Raw genomic sequence first — 16,668 nt, 5'->3', positions numbered from 1 at the left:
ACCATGGTCCACCAACACCACACTGTGGTACACCATGGTCCACCAACACCACACTGTGGTACACCATGGTCCACCAACACCACACTGTGGTACACCATGGTCCACCAACACCACACTGTGGTACACCATGGACCACCAACACCACACTGTGGTACACCATGGTCCACCAACACCACACTGTGGTACACCATGGTCCACCAACACCACTGTGGTACACCATGGACCACCAACACCACACTGTGGTACACCATGGTCCACCAACACCACTGTGGTACACCATGGTCCACCAACACCACTGTGGTACACCATGGACCACCAACACCACACTGTGGTACACCATGGTCCACCAACACCACACTGTGGTACACCATGGTCCACCAACACCACTGTGGTACACCATGGACCACCAACACCACACTGTGGTACACCATGGTCCACCAACACCACTGTGGTACACAATGGTCCACCAACACCACTGTGGCACACCATGGACCACCAACACCACACTGTGGTACCCCATGGTCCACCAACACCACACTGTGGTACACCATGGACCACCAACACCACACTGTGGTACACCATGGACCACCAACACCACACTGTGGTACACCATGGTCCACCAAAACCACACTGTGGTACACCATGGACCACCAACACCACACTGTGGTACACCATGGACCACCAACACCACACTGTGGTACACCATGGACCACCAACACCACACTGTGGTACACCATGGACCACCAACACCACACTGTGGTACACCATGGACCACCAACACCACACTGTGGTACACCATGGTCCACCAACACCACACTGTGGTACACCATGGACCACCAACACCACACTGTGGTACACCATGGTCCACCAACACCACTGTGGTACACCATGGACCACGAACACCACTGTGGTACACCATGGTCCACCAACACCATACTGTGGTACACCATGGTCCACCAACACCACTGTGGTACACCATGGACCACCAACACCACACTGTGGTACACCATGGTCCACCAACACCACACTGTGGTACACCATGGACCACCAACACCACACTGTGGTACACCATGGTCCACCAACGCCACTGTGGTACACCATGGACCACCAACACCACACTGTGGTACACCATGGACCACCAACACCACACTGTGGTACACCATGGACCACCAACACCACACTGTGGTACACCATGGACCACCAACACCACACTGTGGTACACCATGGACCACCAACACCACACTGTGGTACACCATGGACCACCAACACCACACTGTGGTACACCATGGTCCACCAACATGGCCAGCCTGGGCTCTCGTGTGCACCAAGATTGCTTGCTGATAAAACAGTGCCTTAATGGCTTATGGTAAACTCTCTCCCTGGTGGTCACTCAAAACAGATTACCTGAAAATGAATGAGGGAGATGGCGAGGGGATGAGTGAGGGAGATGAGGAAACAATGAGTGACGGAGGTGAGAGAATGAGGAGGGAAATAGTGAGGGAGATGAGAGAATGAAGAGAAGAGCCAAGGGAACCATCAGGAGAAAGCGCCAAGTCATTACGACTACATAGCACTGGGAAGGGGTCAGGATAAGGATTTGGGATGGGACGGCGGGAAGGAATGGTGCCCCAACCACTTGGACGGGTGGGGATTGAACGCCGACCTGCATGAAGTGAGGCCGTCGCTCTATCGTTCACCCAAAGTGGTTGAGCAATGAGAAGATAATGAGTGAAATAGAGAGAACTCTATCAACATCAGAGGCCCGAGACTGTTCAACACGCTTCCACTACACATAAGGGACATAACTGGCAGACCCCTCACAGTGTTCAAGAGAGAACTATCAACATCAGAGGCCCGAGACTGTTCAACACGCTTCCACTACACATAAGGGGCATAACTGGCCGACCCCTCACAGTGTTCAAGAGAGAACTATCAACATCAGAGGCCCGAGACTGTTCAACACGCTTCCACTACACATAAGGGACATAACTGGCCGACCCCTCACAGTGTTCAAGAGAGAACTATCAACATCAGAGGCCCGAGACTGTTCAACACGCTTCACTACACGCAAGGGGCATAACTGGTCGACCCCTCACAGTGTTCAAGAGAGAACTATCAACATCAGAGGCCCGAGACTGTTCAACACGCTTCCACTACACATAAGGGACATAACTGGCCGACCCCTCACAGTGTTCAAGAGAGAACTATCAACATCAGAGGCCCGAGACTGTTCAACACGCTTCCACTACACATAAGGGGCATAACTGGCCGACCCCTCACAGTGTTCAAGAGAGAACTATCAACATCAGAGGCCCGAGACTGTTCAACACGCTTCCACTACACATAAGGGACATAACTGGCCGACCCCTCACAGTGTTCAAGAGAGAACTATCAACATCAGAGGCCCGAGACTGTTCAACACGCTTCTACTACACATAAGGGGCATAACTGGCCGACCCCTCACAGTGTTCAAGAGAGAACTATCAACATCAGAGGCCCGAGACTGTTCAACACGCTTCCACTACACATAAGGGGCATAACTGGCCGACCCCTCACAGTGTTCAAGAGAGAACTATCAACATCAGAGGCCCGAGACTGTTCAACACGCTTCCACTACACATAAGGGGCATAACTGGCCGACCCCTCACAGTGTTCAAGAGAGAACTATCAACATCAGAGGCCCGAGACTGTTCAACACGCTTCCACTACACATAAGGGACATAACTGGCCGACCCCTCACAGTGTTCAAGAGAGAACTATCAACATCAGAGGCCCGAGACTGTTCAACACGCTTCACTACACGCAAGGGGCATAACTGGTCGACCCCTCACAGTGTTCAAGAGAGAACTATCAACATCAGAGGCCCGAGACTGTTCAACACGCTTCCACTACACATAAGGGACATAACTGGCCGACCCCTCACAGTGTTCAAGAGAGAACTATCAACATCAGAGGCCCGAGACTGTTCAACACGCTTCCACTACACATAAGGGGCATAACTGGCCGACCCCTCACAGTGTTCAAGAGAGAACTATCAACATCAGAGGCCCGAGACTGTTCAACACGCTTCCACTACACATAAGGGACATAACTGGCCGACCCCTCACAGTGTTCAAGAGAGAACTATCAACATCAGAGGCCCGAGACTGTTCAACACGCTTCTACTACACATAAGGGGCATAACTGGCCGACCCCTCACAGTGTTCAAGAGAGAACTATCAACATCAGAGGCCCGAGACTGTTCAACACGCTTCCACTACACATAAGGGGCATAACTGGCCGACCCCTCACAGTGTTCAAGAGAGAACTATCAACATCAGAGGCCCGTGACTGTTCAACACGCTTCCACTACACATAAGGGACATAACTGGCCGACCCCTCACAGTGTTCAAGAGAGAACTATCAACATCAGAGGCCCGAGACTGTTCAACACGCTTCCACTACACATAAGGGACATAACTGGCCGACCCCTCACAGTGTTCAAGAGAGAACTATCAACATCAGAGGCCCGAGACTGTTCAACACGCTTCCACTACACATAAGGGACATAACTGACCGACCCCTCACAGTGTTCAAGAGAGAACTATCAACATCAGAGGCCCGAGACTGTTCAACACGCTTCCACTACACATAAGGGGCATAACTGGCCGACCCCTCACAGTGTTCAAGAGAGAACTATCAACATCAGAGGCCCGAGACTGTTCAACACGCTTCCACTACACATAAGGGACATAACTGGCCGACCCCTCACAGTGTTCAAGAGAGAACTTGACAAACACCTCCAAAGTATACCTGATCAACCAGGCTGTGACTCATACGTCAGGCTGCGAGCAGCCGCGTCCAACAGCCTTGTTGACCAGTCCAGCAACCAGGAGGCCTGTTTGGGGACCGGACCATAGGGACGTTAAGCCCCTAAATCATGGCAAGGCAAGAAGAGAGCTGAGGAGAGAAAGAGGTGCCGGGATAATAAATCACTTGCATTAGTAAATGCTTGAACACTGATCACCATCTGTCCCTCCATCATTCCTTACTTCACTCCCACTTGAGACAGTTAAGCAAGTCCCAGCTGTGTCTGGGTACAAGTGACAGCATGAACAACCCAGCGGGTTTTCTTCCTATTGGGGAGTGTTGTACATGCTGCTATGGCAGTGTGTCCACTCACAGGATGAGTGGCGCTGCCCAATACTGTCACTATGGCGGTGTGTCCACTCACAGGATGAGTGGCGCTGCCCAATACTGTCACTATGGCGGTGTGTCCACTCACAGGATGAGTGGTGCTGCCCAATACTGTCACTATGGCGGTGTGTCCACTCACAGGATGAGTGGCGCTGCCCAATGCTGTCACTATGGCGGTGCGTCCACTCACAGGATGAGTGGCGCTGCCCAATACTGTCACTATGGCGGTGCGTCCACTCACAGGATGAGTGCCGCTGCCCAATACTGTCACTATGGTGGTGTGTCCACTCACAGGATGAGTGGCGCTGCCCAATACTGTCACTATGGCGGTGTGTCCACTCACAGGATGAGTGGCGCTGCCCAATACTGTCACTATGGCGGTGTGTCCACTCACCGGATGACTGGCGCTGCCCAATACTGTCATTATGGCGGTGTGTCCACTCACAGGATGAGTGGCGCTGCCCAATACTGTCACTATGGCGGTGCGTCCACTCACAGGATGAGTGGCGCTGCCCAATACTGTCACTATGGCGGTGCGTCCACTCACAGGATGAGTGCCGCTGCCCAATACTGTCACTATGGCGGTGTGTCCACTCACAGGATGAGTGGCGCTGCCCAATACTGTCACTATGGCGGTGTGTCCACTCACAAGATGAGTGGCGCTTCCCAATACTGTCACTATGGCGGTGCGTCCACTCACAGGATGAGTGGCGCTGCCCAATACTGTCACTATGGCGGTGCGTCCACTCACAGGATGAGTGCCGCTGCCCAATACTGTCACTATGGCGGTGTGTCCACTCACAGGATGAGTGGCGCTGCCCAATACTGTCACTATGGCGGTGTGTCCACTCACAGGATGAGTGACGCTGCCCAATACTGTCACTATGGCGGTGTGTCCACTCACAGGATGAGTGGCGCTGCCCAATACTGTCACTATGGCGGTGCGTCCACTCACAGGATGAGTGCCGCTGCCCAATACTGTCACTATTGCGGTGCGTCCACTCACAGGATGAGTGGCGCTGCCCAATACTGTCATTATGGTGGTGTGTCCACTCACAGGATGAGTGGCGCTGCCCAATACTGTCACTATGGCGGTGCGTCCACTCACAGGATGAGTGGCGCTGCCCAATACTGTCACTATGGCGGTGTGTCCACTCACAGGATGAGTGGCGCTGCCCAATACTGTCACTATGGCGGTGTGTCCACTCACAGGATGAGTGGCGCTGCCCAATACTGTCACTATGGCGGTGTGTCCACTCACAGGATGAGTGGCGCTGCCCAATACTGTCACTATGGCGGTGTGTCCACTCACAAGATGAGTGACGCTGCCCAATACTGTCACTATGGCGGTGTGTCCACTCACAGGATGAGTGGCGCTGCCCAATACTGTCACTATGGCGGTGTGTCCACTCACAGGATGAGTGACGCTGCCCAATACTGTCACTATGGCGGTGTGTCCACTCACAAGATGAGTGACGCTGCCCAATACTGTCACTATGGCGGTGTGTCCACTCACAGGATGAGTGGCGCTGCCCAATACTGTCACTATGGCGGTGTGTCCACTCACAGGATGAGTGACGCTGCCCAATACTGTCACTATGGCGGTGTGTCCACTCACAGGATGAGTGGCGCTGCCCAATACTGTCACTATGGCGGTGTGTCCACTCACAGGATGAGTGGCGCTGCCCAATACTCTCACTATGGCGGTGTGTCCTCTCACAGGATGAGTGGTGCTGTCCAATACTGTCACTATGGCGGTGTGTCCACTCACAGGATGAGTGACGCTGCCCAATACTGTCACTATGGCGGTGTGTCCACTCACAGGATGAGTGACGCTGCCCAATACTGTCACTATGGCGGTGTGTCCACTCACAGGATGAGTGGCGCTGCCCAATACTGTCACTATGGCGGCGTGTCAACTCACAGGATGAGTGGCGCTGCCCAATACTGTCACTATGGCGGCGTGTCCACTCACAGGATGAGTGGCGCTGCCCAATACTGTCACTATGGCGGTGTGTCCACTCACAGGATGAGTGACGCTGCCCAATACTGTCACTATGGCGGTGTGTCCACTCACAGGATGAGTGACGCTGCCCAATACTGTCACTGTGGCGGTGTGTCCACTCACAGGATGAGTGACGCTGCCCAATACTGTCACTATGGCGGTGTGTCCACTCACAGGATGAGTGACGCTGCCCAATACTGTCACTATGGCGGTGTGTCCACTCACAGGATGAATGACGCTGCCCAATACTGTCACTATGGCGGTGTGCCCACTCACAGGATGAGTGACCCTGCCCAATACTGTCACTATGGCGGTGTGTCCACTCACAGGATGAGTGGCGCTGCCCAATACTGTCACTATGGCGGTGTGTCCACTCACAGGATGAGTGGCGCTGCCCAATACTGTCACTATGGCGGTGTGTCCACTCATAGGATGAGTGACGCTGCCCAATACTGTCACTATGGCGGTGTGTCCACTCATAGGATGAGTGACGCTGCCCAATACTGTCACTATGGTGGTGTGTCCACTCACAGGATGAGTGACGCTGCCCAATACTGTCACTATGGTGGTGTGTCCACTCACAGGAAGAGTGGTGCTGCCCAATACTGTCACTATGGCGGTGTGTCCACTCATAGGATGAGTGGCGCTGCCCAATACTGTCACTATGGCGGTGTGTCCACTCACAGGATGAGCGGCGCTGCCCAATACTGTCACTATGGCGGCGTGTCCACTCACAGGATGAGTGGCGCTGCCCAATAATGTCACTATGGCGGTGTGTCCACTCATAGGATGAGTGGCGCTGCCCAATACTGTCACTATGGCGGCGTGTCCACTCACAGAATGAGTGGCGCTGCCCAATACTGTCACTATGGCGGTGTGTCCACTCACAGTATGAGTGGCGCTGCCCAATACTGTCACTATGGCGATGTGTCCACTCACAGGATGAGTGGCGCTGCCCAATACTGTCACTATGGCGATGTGTCCACTCACAGGATGAGTGGCGCTGCCCAATACTGTCACTATGGCGGTGTGTCCACTCACAGGATGAGTGGTGCTGCCCAATACTGTCACTATGGCGGTGTGTCCACTCACAGGATGAGTGGTGCTGCCCAATACTGTCACTATGGCGGTGTGTCCACTCACAGGATGATTGACGCTGCCCAATACTGTCACTATGGCGGTGTGTCCACTCACAGGATGAGTGGCGCTGCCCAATACTGTCACTATGGCGGTGTGTCCACTCACAGGATGAGTGGTGCTGCCCAATACTGTCACTATGGCGGTGTGTCCACTCACAGGATGAGTGACGCTGCCCAATACTGTCACTATGGCGGTGTGTCCACTCACAGGATGAGTGGCGCTGCCCAATACTGTCACTATGGCGGTGTGTCCACTCACAGGATGAGTGGCGCTGCCCAATACTGTCACTATGGCGGTGTGTCCACTCACAGGATGAGTGACGCTGCCCAATACTGTCACTATGGCGGTGTGTCCACTCACAGGATGAGTGACGCTGCCCAATACTGTCACTATGGCGGTGTGTCCACTCACAGGATGAGTGGCGCTGCCCAATACTGTCACTATGGCGGTGTGTCCACTCACAGGATGAGTGGCGCTGCCCAATACTGTCACTATGGCGTTGTGTCCACTCACAGGATGAGTGACGCTGCCCAATACTGTCACTATGGCGGTGTGTCCACTCACAGGATGAGTGACGCTGCCCAATACTGTCACTATGGCGGTGTGTCCACTCACAGGATGAGTGACGCTGCCCATCTTTGACATATTGTGCTCCAGAACCGTGATATATGGTGCTGATATATGGGAGCTGGAGTAAGCCACCCACCACTGATGGCTGGCTTACTCCAGCTCCCAGCTGCCCTTCACCTACCACTGGTGGCTGGCTTACTCTAGCTCCCAGCTTCCCTTCACCTACCACTGGTGGCTGGCTTACTCTAGCTCCCAGCTTCCCTTCACCTACCACTGGTGGCTGGCTTACTCTAGCTCCCAGCTGCCCTTCACCCACCACTGGTGGCTGGCTTACTCTAGCTCCCAGCTAGAGTAAGCCAGCTAGAGTAATCTCATGTCCCTGCCGTCACTCTCCCTCTCCCTGCCGTTGCTCTCCCTCTCTGCACCCTGCCTCTCCCTACTTGTTATGCGTGGTGCACCATCCTCCTCTCTGCACCAGCCTCCTCCATCTTGAGCGCCTTGCTTAACGAACACCAAAAATACGAGCGGGCCTCCCCCCCCCCCCAGGCATCACGTATATATATCTGCGGCAGAGACGGCCTCAGCCTCTCCCGCGTCGTCCCTGACGCCGCTGCCACACGCCTCCAGTGACGCCGCTGCCAGATGCCTCCAGTGACGACGCTGCCAGACGCCTCCAGTGATGCCGCTGCCAGATGCCTCCAGTAACACAGCTGCCAGACGCCTCCAGTGATGCCGCTGCCAGATGCCTCCAGTGACGACGCTGCCAGACGCCTCCAGTGATGCCGCTGCCAGATGCCTCCAGTAACACAGCTGCCAGACGCCTCCAGTGATGCCGCTGCCAGATGCCTCCAGTAACACAGCTGCCAGACGCCTCCAGTGATGCCGCTGCCAGGTGCCTCCAGTAACACAGCTGCCAGACGCCTCCAGTGATGCCGCTGCCAGATGCCTCCAGTAACACAGCTGCCAGACGCCTCCAGTGATGCCGCTGCCAGATGCCTCCAGTAACACAGCTGCCAGACGCCTCCAGTGATGCCGCTGCCAGACGCCTCCAGTAACACCGCTGCCAGACGCCTCCAGTAACACCGCTGCCAGATGCCTCCAGTAACACCGCTGCCAGACGCCTCCAGTAACACCGCTGCCAGACGCCTCCAGTAACACCGCTGCCAGATGCCTCCAGTAACACCGCTGCCAGACGCCTCCAGTAACACCGCTGCCAGACGCCTCCAGTAACACCGCTGCCACACGCCTCCAGTAACACCGCTGCCAGATTCCTACATAAACTGTGCGCGGGTTCCTACCTCAGCTTTGTTTAAGGAGGTTCATAATCCTCCTTACTTTGGCCATACTCCCAGAGTATGCTCTCATACTCTCAGAGTATGCTCTCATACTCCCAGAGTATGCTCTCATACTCACAGAGTATATTCTTCTCTTGATACAGTTCCAACCATTCTAATGTTGTTTTGCTGACTGTAATTTCTCTGCTGTAGCTCTGTAGCTCTGCTGTAGCCCTGTAGCTCTGCTGACTGTTTGGGTTGGCACTGTAGCTCTACTGACTGCAGGGGTTGGCACTGTTGCTCTGCTGACTGTAATGGTTGGCACTGTAGCTCTACTGACTGTAATGGTTGGCACTGTAGCTCTACTGACTGTAGGGGTTGGCACTCTAGCTCTACTGACTGTAGGGGTTGGCACTGTAGCTCTACTGACTGTAATGGTTGGCACTGTAGCTCTACTGACTGTAGGGGTTGGCACTGTAGCTCTACTGACTGTAATGGTTGGCACTGTAGCTCTACTGACTGTAATGGTTGGCACTGTAGCTCTACTGACTGTAATGGTTGGCACTGTAGCTCTACTGACTGTAATGGTTGGCACTGTAGCTCTACTGACTGTAATGGTTGGCACTGTAGCTCTACTGACTGTAATGGTTGGCACTGTAGCGCTGCTGACTGTAATGGTTGGCACTGTAGCTCTACTGACTGTAATGGTTGGCACTGTAGCTCTACTGACTGTAATGGTTGGCACTGTAGCTCTACTGACTGTAATGGTTGGCACTGTAGCTCTACTGACTGTAGGGGTTGGCACTGTAGCTCTACTGACTGTAATGGTTGGCACTGTAGCTCTACTGACTGTAATGGTTGGCACTGTAGCTCTACTGACTGTAATGGTTGGCACTGTAGCGCTGCTGAGTAAGCAGTAAGCGTACACCAATTATAGTGTAAGCAACACTATAATTGCTAAGTGTTATGACTGGGGTGTTACAGCTGACCTCCTCCAGGGGGGGTTATTGTATAGTGAGACTCATCAGTACTCACCATCACGCACCCTCACGCCCCCCTTAACACCCCACCCGCCAAACACACACCGAATCTACGACGTTGGTACAACGTTCGAACAAGTTTTAACACCTCCTAACCAGTTATAACAACCAATATAGCAAGTTGTAACAACGTTCTAATACGTCATAAACACGTTAAGCCAAGATGTAACAACTTTATTACAAGTTGTAACAGGCGGAAAATAGAGACAGTTTCGGTTTGTGTTTCCAGGGCAGGGGCCGGATTCACAAAGAAGTTACGCAAGCACTTACGAACCTGTACATCTTTTCTCAATCTTTGGCGGCTTTGTTTACAATTATTAAACAGTTAATGAGCTCCGAAGCACCAGGAGGCTGTTTATAACAATAACAACTGTTGATTGGCAAGTTTTCATGCTTGTAAACTGTTTAATAAATGTAACCAAAGCCGTCAAAGGTTGAGGAAAGATGTACACGTTCGTAAGTACTTGCATAACTGCTTCGTGAATCTGGCCCCTGGCTCCCCCCCCCCCCCCCTCCCTCCCCCAGACCAGTGATCCTGAGCAGTAATGCTCAGTCGAACCTTTTCCAACTTGGGAGTCGGTCAGTCCACACTCAAGATCAGATCTTTGGGTAGATTTAGGTAGATCTTTGGGTAGATCAGCAAGATTCTAAGCAAGCCAAAGATGAGACTGAGTGACATCTATGTTGGTGTGGCGAGGGTGTAGCTAAGTCTGGGGGAAATTCTAGCTTGAAGCTCTGCATCATACAGGAATTACTATAGCTTGGATTAGGGACTGTTGTTAACTAATCTATTAGCTATGGGAGTCAGCTCTACCTTATATGGGGTTTGTATTGACAGTATGGTCCAAGATCTTCCCGTCTTATGGATGGCTTAGGTCAGCCTCCGGCCGGCTTGGGTCAGCCTCCGGCCGGCTTGGGTCAGCCTCCGGCCGGCTTGGGTCAGCCTCCGGCCGGCTTGGGTCAGCCTCCGGCCGGCTTGGGTCAGCCTCCGGCCGGCTTGGGTCAGCCTCCGGCCGGCTTGGGTCAGCCTCCGGCCGGCTTGGGTCAGCCTCCGGCCGGCTTGGGTCAGCCTCCGGCCGGCTTAGGTCAGCCTCCGGCCGGCTTGGGTCAGCCTCCGGCCGGCTTGGGTCAGCCTCCGGCCGGCTTGGGTCAGCCTCCGGAGCACAAGATTTTAATATTTTCAAAAATCAATCTTGAGTCATCAAAGGTTCATTTCGTTGCAAGATTTCCAACATCTAGATCTTGTATATCCTTTCAGAAGTATTTCCCACAGATGGAGCTGTTATTTCCAGTATCAGACTGTATCATAGGTTTATTTCCTTGCAAGATTTCCACCTTTTAGGTTATTGCTTTGCCACGTCAGTCACTGCAATCCCCCTAAACCTTTTGCTTCATCAGCCGGGTTTAAACTAAATTCTTAGAGAATTTATTTCCCATACATTAAGAGACGGAACCTCACCTCGCGAAGTGGGATTCAGTCATCCTAGGCCATTGTGTCTAAGATCTTTAAAAGTGTGATGTAATGAACAGGTTAGCCTCTCCTTCATCTTATCAAACCACTTGGCCTGGACAGTAGAGCGACGGTCTCACTTCATGCAGGTCTGTGTTCAATCCCCGACCGTCCAAGTGATTGGGCACCATTCTTTTACCACCGTCCCATCCCAAATCCTTATCCTGACCCCTTCCCAATGCTATATATAGTCGTAATGGTTTGACGCTTTCTCACGGGAGACATCTCCCGTCACACAGGGTGCAGTCGCACCTCCACAGATCTCCAGTATCAGCTCTTGATACTGGTAATGGCTCAAAAGGGCCACCACTTACGGGCTATTCATGCCCGTGCCACCTTTTGGGTGGCTTAATCTTCATCATCATCAATGACGCTTTCTCCTGAAAATTCCCTTGCCTTCCATCATGTTATCACGGTATAGTGTGTCTATCTCCTTGTGTTATAGGTCATCCATATATGTCTCGTCCATCTTCTCTACTGTACTGCTGTTATTCTCTTATTTCCTTCCTAATAAAGCTATGTTCCCTCACCTAACCTCTCTTCGTATCCATACATTATTATCCATGTTTTGTCAACATTTCACTAATAAGGGCATCTAGCGGCAACGTTTCATGCAATAAGGGCATCTAGCGGCAACGTTTCATGCAATAAGGGCATCTAGCGGCAACGTTTCATGCAATAAGGGCATCTAGCGGCAACGTTTCATGCAATAAGGGCATCTAGCGGCAACGTTTCATGCAATAAGGGCATCTAGCGGCAACGTTTCATACATTAAGCGCATGTAGCGGCAATGTTTCGTACATTAAGCGCATGTAGCGGCAATGTTTCATACATTAAGCGCATGTAGCGGCAATGTTTCATACATTAAGCGCATGTAGCGGCAATGTTTCATACATTAAGCGCATGTAGCGGCAATGTTTCGTACATTAAGCGCATGTAGCGGCAATGTTTCCTACATTAAGCGCATGTAGCGGCAATGTTTCATACATTAAGCGCATGTAGCGGCAATGTTTCATACATTAAGCGCATGTAGCGGCAATGTTTCATACATTAAGCGCATGTAGCGGCAATGTTTCATACATTAAGCGCATGTAGCGGCAATGTTTCATACATTAAGCGCATGTAGCGGCAATGTTTCGTACATTAAGCGCATGTAGCGGCAATGTTTCATACATTAAGCGCATGTAGCGGCAATGTTTCGTACATTAAGCGCATGTAGCGGCAATGTTTCGTACATTAAGTGCATGTAGCGGCAATGTTTCGTACATTAAGCGCATGTAGCGGCAACGTTTCATACATTAAGCGCATGTAGCGGCAATGTTTCGTACATTAAGCGCATGTAGCGGCAACGTTTCATACATTAAGCGCATGTAGCGGCAACGTTTCATACATTAAGCGCATGCAGCGGCAATGTTTCATACATTAAGCGCATGTAGCGGCAATGTTTCGTACATTAAGCGCATGTAGCGGCAATGTTTCGTACATTAAGCACATGTAGCGGCAATGTTTCGTACATTAAGCGCATGTAGCGGCAATGTTTCGTACATTAAGCGCATGTAGCGGCAACGTTTCATACATTAAGCGCATGTAGCGGCAATGTTTCGTACATTAAGCGCATGTAGCGGCAACGTTTCATACATTAAGCGCATGTAGCGGCAATGTTTCATACATTAAGCGCATGTAGCGGCAATGTTTCGTACATTAAGCGCATGTAGCGGCAATGTTTCGTACATTAAGCACATGTAGCGGCAATGTTTCATACATTAAGCGCATGTAGCGGCAATGTTTCATACATTAAGCGCATGTAGCGGCAATGTTTCGTACATTAAGCGCATGTAGCGGCAATGTTTCGTACAGTAAGAGCATGTAGCGGCAATGTTTCGTACAGTAAGCGCATGTAGCGGCAATGTTTCGTACAGTTAGTGCATGTAGCGGCAATGTTTCGTACAGTAAGCGCATGTAGCGGCAATGTTTCGTACAGTTAGTGCATGTAGCGGCAATGTTTCGTACAGTAAGCGCATCTAGCGGCAACGAGAGAGAGAGAGAGAGAGAGAGAGAGAGAGACAGAGAGAGAGAGAGAGAGAGAGACAGAGAGAGAGAGAGAGAGAGACAGAGAGAGAGAGAGAGAGAGAGAGAGAGAGAGAGAGAGAGAGAGAGAGAGAGAGAGAGAGAGAGAGAGAGAGGGGGGGTAAGTAATCGATGGTAATATTATTTTTCAATGATGGTTATTCGCCCGCCAAACCTCCCACCTTATTACATGTGTATGTTATTTTACTGGGAAAATTGGTATTAGCTGCATGATCGTTTTTATTCATCTTGCACAACCCAACTGTAGTGTCCGAGGCTGGGCTTGTCCTCTCCTTTTCTGGCTAAAGAAAGGAAAGTTTAGTGGTCCACCAACAGCTGTCATTCTTCCCGGAGAACACATACACACATGTCAGCTCTTCCACCATAATATGTTACTAAAAAATGGTTTAGCCTTTCCATCTTAACTGAACACACCGACGCGTAGCCTTGCTTAAATTACCTTCAAGAATGTTCAGTCGCCATAGAAAACCTCCGTTTCATGAGCAAATCCACAATGGTCGTGATGAGGGTTCGAACCTCATCACGGCTCTCGTGTATCGCTCAAGGATACACAAGGGATAGTATCCCTCTCACTGCCACATTACCCTTACTAATCCTGTCCGTCTTACGAGAGCTTTCACGAGGTTCGAACCCTTATCACGGCCCTTGTGGATTTGTTCATTTGATGCATCACGCTATTGTGATTTCTGTGTGTAGCTCCGTATCATGTTGACCAGACCACACACTAGAAGTTGACGGGACGACGACGTTTCGGTCCGTCCTGGACCATTCTCAAGTCGATTGAGAATGGTCCATTCTCCGTACCATGTTCATTTAGCAAGTTTTGGCATAGGTAAGTTTTTCGTGTATATGCATTCACTCTCACTTTCCTCCCTGTTATCCCTGAGTCCTGTCTGTAACCTTTATTACTTATATGCCAAGATTCACGTACAAGTTTATGATATAAATTATTTCTTTATATTTCTGTCATATCCAACACTTGGTGAGAAAACATTTGTCCTTATACAGGGTAGATAAAGATAAACTGTTTAACACGGGTGGGATACGAACAAGGGGACACAGGTGGAGACTGAGTACCCAAATGAGCCACAGATATGTTGGAAAGATCTTTTTCAGTGTCAGAGTAGTTAACGGGTGGAATGCATTAGGCAGTGATGTGGTGGAGGCTGACTCCATACACAGTTTCAAGTGTAGATATGATAGAGCCCAGTAGGCTCAGGAACCTGTACACCAGTTGATTGACAGTTGAGAGGCGGGACCAAAGAGCCAGAGCTCAACCCCCGCAAGCACAACAAGGTGAGTATGTTCCCGTCCAACCTCCTTACCTACTTATTTAGGTAAGCAAATATCAACACTTTCTCACTCATAAATGAGTGAACATAGTGAACTATTGCACAAATATTCTACCTGCAGGTAATCGTAAAATATGCCCATTGTACCTGTTTTGCAAATATTATTATAAATTATTTTGCATTTAATGTCTATTTTTAAACAGATATTCATCAGAGCAGAAGTTGTTGTTGAAAACATAAGGGAAAACTCTTACTAAACCCAACATACGAGTCATAAATACTCATACTTAAAACAGAAACAAGAAACAAGTAAAACTTAGTGGGCCAGCCAGAGACTTAGGGCCCGCCCAGTGGGCCAGCCAGAGGCTTAGGGCCCGCCCAGTGGGCCAGCCAGAGGCTTAGGGCCCACCCAGTGGGCTAGCCAGAGGCTTAGGGCCCACCCAGTGGGCTAGCCAGAGGCTTAGGGCCCGCCCAGTGGGCCAGCCAGAAGCTTAGGGCCCGCCCAGTGGGCCAGCCAGAGGCTTAGGGCCCGCCCAGTGGGCCAGCCAGAGGCTTAGGGCCCGCCCAGTGGGCCAGCCAGAGGCTTAGGGCCCGCCCAGTGGGCCAGCCAGAGGCTTAGGGCCCGCCCAGTGGGCCAGCCAGAGGCTTAGGGCCCGCCCAGTGGGCCAGCCAGAGGCTTAGGGCCCGCCCAGTGGCCCAGCCAGAGGCTTAGGGCCCGCCCAGTGGGCCAGCCAGAGGCTTAGGGCCCGCCCAGTGGCCCAGCCAGAGGCTTAGGGCCCGCCCAGTGGCCCAGCCAGAGGCTTAGGGCCCGCGCAGGAATATCCCTGCGAAAAAAATTAAATATTGCAGAATAGGACAATATTTTATATATAATGTATAAATACTGTTTATTAGATATACATTACTATTATGTGAGCATGAATATACCACTCAGCTCCTCACCAGGTGAACTAGTAACTAGCCTCCACCACCACCACCAACACTCACCACCACCACCCCAGGTGAACTAGTAACTAGCCTCCACCACCACCACCCCAGGTGAACTAGTAACTAGCCTCCACTACCACAACACTCACCACCACACCAGGTGAACTAGTAACTAGCCTTCACCACCACCACCCCAGGTGAACTAGTAACTAGCCTCCACCACCACCACCCCAGGTGAACTAGTAACTAGCCTCCACCACCACAACACTCACCACCTATCCAGGTGAACTAGTAACTAGCCTTCACCACCACCACCCCAGGTGAACTAGTAACTAGCCTCCACCACCACCACCCCAGGTGAACTAGTAACTAGCCTCCACCACCACCACAACACTCACCACCACACCAGGTGAACTAGTAACTAGCCTTCACCACCACCACCCCAGGTGAACTAGTAACTAGCCTCCACCACCACCACCCCAGGTGAACTAGTAACTAGCCTCCACCACCACAACACTCACCACCAATCCAGGTGAACTAGTAACTAGCCTTCACCACCACCACCCCAGGTGAACTAGTAACTAGCCTCCACCACCATCACCCCAGGTGAACTAGTAACTAGCCTCCACTACCACAACACTCACCA

At 51.6% G+C, this 16,668-nt stretch overlaps 1 protein-coding gene across 1 annotated transcript in view; it reads left to right on the top strand.

The window, feature by feature from the left end:
• The window catches only part of LOC123769042 (uncharacterized), a 155,664-nt gene that overhangs the window by 72,597 nt on the left and 66,399 nt on the right, over positions 1-16,668 (top strand). The window lies entirely within an intron of this gene.

Source organism: Procambarus clarkii, chromosome 64 (genome assembly GCF_040958095.1).
Source record: "Procambarus clarkii isolate CNS0578487 chromosome 64, FALCON_Pclarkii_2.0, whole genome shotgun sequence".
Taxonomy (NCBI): Eukaryota; Metazoa; Arthropoda; class Malacostraca; order Decapoda; family Cambaridae; genus Procambarus; species Procambarus clarkii.
Note: the sequence above shows the minus strand (reverse complement) of the source record. Positions and strands in the feature narration are given on the sequence as shown.